The following is a 5183-nucleotide window of genomic DNA, read 5'->3' as shown; positions in this document are numbered from 1 at the left end:
GAGGGAACAATAGTAAAAAATAAAATTATAATAATAATAGTAATAATAATAAAAGGGGCTACATTATATTATACATAGATTCAAGAACAGGGCGTTAAACCAGCAGATTAAATTTACTCAAAAAAGAAAGAAAATTACCAGCACTTTTTGTTCTTACAAATTTTAAAGATTTAATATAAGATTTTGTCTAATTTTTCCAATGGAATATAACCGGTTTACATTTTAAGTAACGACATTTGTGTAAATAAAATTTAACTAATAAAATCAAAACATTAACACCAAAATTATGTTCGATTTTTTTGCAATTACACCAAATAAAGCTACTCTTATGGTCAAATCAGGTAACTGAATTCCTTTAGATTTGATCCACATCAGAAAATCAAGCCAAAAGCTTTGGACTACAGTACAATCAAAGAAAAGGTGTTCCAGACTTCCACTTTCAACCTCACAGAAACAACAGTTTTCAGTGTCAAAATTAAATGTTTTGCTTAGAAATTCGTTAGTAGGAAATTGAGTCATTTTCAAAAACCTTCATCTGATTCCTTTGAGGTAATGCCGGTTTTCCGATGCTCATTGAACGCATCGCGCCTGGGTGGTGACGCTGCAGGTCCTCCTCTTGGTTCCGGCGCTGATCTTTGGCTGCTCCGCCTGGAGCCGCAGCAGGGTGCAGGGGGAGGGACTCCTCTTGACTCCGGCGCTGATCTTTGTCTCCGCCGCACAGAGGCGCTGCTGCGGAGCTTTAAGTTGGAAACTGCAGCGCTGCTGAGGACTTTACTGCCGCTCCAGGATCAGCTTCTTCTGGGGAAACACATCATCTGAATCCTGCTGCTGTCGCTGCCCCACAGACCCAACTTTGTTCTGGACGGATCCCTGCTGCAGGTAAGCAGTAAAACCTCTCACCTGAGTCCTTTTAAGTTGTTTTGTTGTAAATAATAATAATAATAATAAATAAATAAAATTGAGGGAGATTAGAGTTACTAATACCGCTGATATTAAATATGTTTTCCTGTTTATTAAACTGAGGTCATCTATAAAACGCGCTTCTTCTTATTAGCTTCTTATCAGTTTTTATTTTAAACATATTTCTCCTAAGGCTGTTTTTAAAAGTTTCACTTATTAATTTGATCTAATGTCCTGCAGCGCTACGTGCTCCTGCTCTGAGGTCAGATAGTTTTTATTGGACTCGTCCTGCTGGGGGGGTCTAGTTTCCCTAATTGGTCTCTGCGGTCATTGTTGGATTTTAATTAAGCAGCAGGTCAACAGTTTTTTTTTTTTTTAATTGATCCTTTTGAAGCATCACAGCATGATTGGTTCACACAGGAAGGAACGCCCTGCCGCCACCAGAGGGCGCCCCTGAGCAGCTGCCAGGCTCCACCTGCAGGGAGGAAGGCTGGTGGCCGTTCACAGGTTGCAGGTCTGATGGTTGCAGGTCTGATGGTTCCATTCAGTGATTGTTTGCAGAGTAATTGAACGTGGAGAGCAGGCTCCCAGTGCTCTCCTGGTGGAGCTCCATTTAGCCCCCAGCAGCCATGCGTCACAGGGACATTTGTCACAAACGTGGCCGTGCAATAAAAGTAATGCAGCTGCTGATGCTTCCTGAGCTCTTACTTTAATTAAACTCGTTTTTAAGAGGATGCACCGAGCTGCTGCTGCTGCTGCTGCAGCTGCTGGGTCAACAGCCCAGCTTCAGAAATCCTCCCAGGGAGAAAAGTTAGAATCTGGACTTTTATTTCTGAATGTCTTCATATCATATATATTAAAAAAAACCAAAAATGTTTAATATAATATTTTAAAAACTGTCCTATATATTATAACTGCATCAATTCACAATGAAAACCTGTATGTATCTGACCTCTTAGTGTTTCCATCAGTCTGATGGTGAAACTGATCATAGAAACCTTGTCTGCTCTGTTGGTTTTTGTTATTTGAAGTTGGACTCAATGTGAAGTGATTAAATCTATCTTTGTTTCCCAGTCAAATAACCACAGATAAAGTTTAATTGAGCTCTAAACAGTTAGATGCTCTTCCAAGTTCTGATAAAAGCATAAAAAACAATAAGCTCCTATTATTTTAGTCAATAAAAAAAATCAATCAGCTTGAATTCTGACTCAATATTTTGAAAGTTAGGGTAAAAATCCTTTTTATTGTGCAATGCATACATCGGAATAATAATGGGTTAGATTTATCTTTTATTTTAAGTGGATAAATTCAACTGTATCTACAAAGAGACAGGAAAATGGAAGAGAATGCAGATGAAAAATAAGCAGTAATAATAATAACAAGAAATGCATAACTGAAAAAAGCAGCTGCAGACTCTGAAAATGTATTCAAGGTGTATGAAGATCATGTAAAAACGGTACAAATTATTTGTTTTATTATATTTGTGGAGCAAAAAATGCACTATAGAAATATGGAAATCTGTGCAAAGAAAAGCAGGAATGTAAAGAAGGGATTGAGTTTGATGGGAGCAGTGATGGCTGCTGGGAGGAAGGATCTGTGATAGCGCTCCGTGGAGCAGCTATGGTGAATCAGTCAGTCACTGAAGCAGCTTCATGTGTGGATAGAGTCTGTAGCAGATAGAGCAACCTGCTCATCCTTTCATTTCTGCTGGATTAGGATTCACATTTTCCCAAATCAGACCCTGCAGGTCAGACTGTGAAGGGAAGCTGTCTTTTAAAAAAAAAAATGTCTGTGCCGCAGACCAGCAGCATTCTGCATGACTCTGGGGAGATAAGGGGAGAAGACATGCAAGTTTTAAGCAGGAAGGTGAGAGTTATGGCTGCTGCCTCTCTGAGTCTCAGAGCGGCTCGTTTGTGTTTGAAGTGAGAAGAAGAAATGATCGATTCCACCGATTTGTTCTCTGATGTTTCCCACTTTGGAGAAAATCTCACCTGTAATAAAGCAAAGCGTTCAGCAGCAGCAGCAGCTCCTCGTTAGGAGCTAACGATGTTCAGCCAGCGCTCTGCGTCTCGTCTGAACAGATTGGGATCACGTTCATCCTTCACAGGGAGTTTCACTCTAAGGAAAACAAACAGCTGAGCAGAAACATGGATCCAAACCAAGGAGGGAACTTTTGGGTGTCCTGAGGAAGAGGAGGAGGAGGAGGAGGAAGCTTTTGGCTCCTGTTGAACTTTCGCACCTTTCCTTCCTGGACCTGAGTGAAGAAGCTCAGCTTCCTGCTTCAGTTCAAATGGCTCTGCCCTCTCACCACTTCCTGTGATGAAGATCAGGGTGACGATGACTCCAGCTGTGGAACATCGTCTCTGCTGCTCCTCAGGGTTCAGATTCCCTTTTCAGACTCATCGGAGCGTCTCTGCAGGATTTTGACCCTCAGATACGTGAGAAGCGACAGAAAGGTCGCTGGATCGGTTGGCAGTGGGAGCAGCAGCAGCTGTGTTTCCGCTCTGCTGAACCTTTACAAACTGAAAATGCTCCGGATCAATAGCTGATCAGAGCTGATGAGTCGGACCGTTGGCGTTGATCCTTCAGGGCTCTGCAGGAAACAGGAGAAGATCAGAACCTGATCCGGGTTCTCTAAGAAGGATTCAACTCTGATCACCGATGTACGTAAACCAGACCCTACCACTGACCCAGCAGCTCCTCCAGCAGCCGGGAGAACCTGCTCTTGGTCCTCTGACTCTGGCACATTGCTGGGGAGGGTTCTGGTCCATTCCACTTCCCAATCTGGACTTGGACTAGACCGTTTCAGATCCTTCCTTTGTAGCCACACTGTTTCAGATCTGCTGCAATGCTTGGGACCATGGTTTGGTTTCTCAGCTAAAAATCTGAATTGAGCATTGATACCTGCAGCGTAAAGGTCATCTAAGTGATGGTTTCAGACCCAAATTATCATTCCTCCACCGCCGTGTTTGACAGTAGAGCTGTTTGTCCTAAAAAACCCAAACATGCTTCTGTTAGTTGTGATCAAACATCTCTGCTTCGATCTCATCATTCCTGAAGTTCTGCTTCAGCTTCGCAGAGCAGAGTCCTGCTGCCAGATTGTTTTAGAGAGAAGATCCAACCTGACTCGACCCGACTCGACCCAACCCGACAAGATGCCTGGTAAACAACAAGAAGGGAGAAAAAAAACAGAGAAAAAAACAATTGAAAAAAGGATCAAAATAAGAAAGGAAAATGTTCTATAAAACATCATACTTTGAAATCGTTCAAAATATAATAAAAAAAGAATCAAACAGGATAAAAGGGACATCTGCTTATAAACATTATTATGATTTTAATGAAGTTTTTTGTTTGCCTTCCCTGACCCAGCATTTCCGTTTGAACGTAGCTGCTAGGATGCAGAAAATGAAGTTAAATAATATCAGAAGTCGTTTGTTTGATGAATAATGGAGCGACTTCAGTCAGGAGGCTGTTCTCCCAGGATGAGAGACTCAAACGACTCGTAGGTGGAGGAGCATTAAGGCCAGCAGCCCGTCGGCTCCCAGCCTCTCATTCAGGCTCCAACAAAGAAGAAAAAAGGAAGAAAAGCAACATGAAAGCCCAGTAAGTGCTTCTGCTGGGGGGGTCTGTGGAGGGGGGGCCATTAGAAAACCTCATGAATTCATCTCCTCGGGCCACGAGTGACAGAAAACAGTCTGAGGACGGGGCGAGGCATGGGGGCTGTTTGGAGCATTTGGGTCACTGAAAGTCAGGAAAATGACTTCATGTTTGTTTCTCTTTATTCATTCACCTGAGATCTGATTTTTCTACATGAAACCGGATCAGTTTTAGCCTTTTTTCAGACTCTGTCAGAACAAAATAATCTGAAATCTAAACTAAACGAGACATTTTCAAATCAGCAGAGCAGCAGTTCTAAGGAGAACATGAGTGAATTCAGAGGCGAGTCCAGTCTAGGAGGGGAAGCAGCGCTCCCTTTATAAAACAGCATCCTGTACTCAGTGTTTTAACTTGAAGAGTGTGAGCATGCACAGCAGATTGAAGTGTCTTGGCATGCATAGAGGTCTGAAGTGTGTGAGCGTGCACAGGGGTCTAAGGGAGTGAGCGTGCACGGGGGCCCAAAGGGAGTGAGCGTGCACAGGGGTTAGTGAGTGAGTGTACAGGGGTCTGAAGGGAGTGAGCGTGCACAGCTGTCTAAGGGAGTGAGTGTGCACAGCGGCCTGAAGGGAGTGAGCGTGCATAGCGGCCTGAAGGGAGTGAGTGTGCACAGCGGTCTGAAGGGAGTG

The 5183-nt window shown here is 43.1% G+C and overlaps 1 protein-coding gene across 1 annotated transcript in view; it reads left to right on the top strand.

Moving 5' to 3' along the window:
* The first annotated feature begins 769 nt into the window (after positions 1-769).
* Positions 770-5183, top strand: part of LOC107098846 (multiple epidermal growth factor-like domains protein 11) — a 177937-nt gene continuing 173523 nt past the window's right edge. The window contains exon 1 of the mRNA XM_015396704.1: positions 770-879. The gene's annotated coding sequence lies outside the window, so the exon portion shown is untranslated. The remainder of the gene's footprint in view (positions 880-5183) is intronic.

Source organism: Cyprinodon variegatus, unplaced genomic scaffold (assembly GCF_000732505.1).
Source record: "Cyprinodon variegatus isolate N-32 unplaced genomic scaffold, C_variegatus-1.0 Scaffold816, whole genome shotgun sequence".
In the NCBI taxonomy this organism is placed as follows: domain Eukaryota; kingdom Metazoa; phylum Chordata; class Actinopteri; order Cyprinodontiformes; family Cyprinodontidae; genus Cyprinodon; species Cyprinodon variegatus.
Note: the sequence above shows the minus strand (reverse complement) of the source record. Positions and strands in the feature narration are given on the sequence as shown.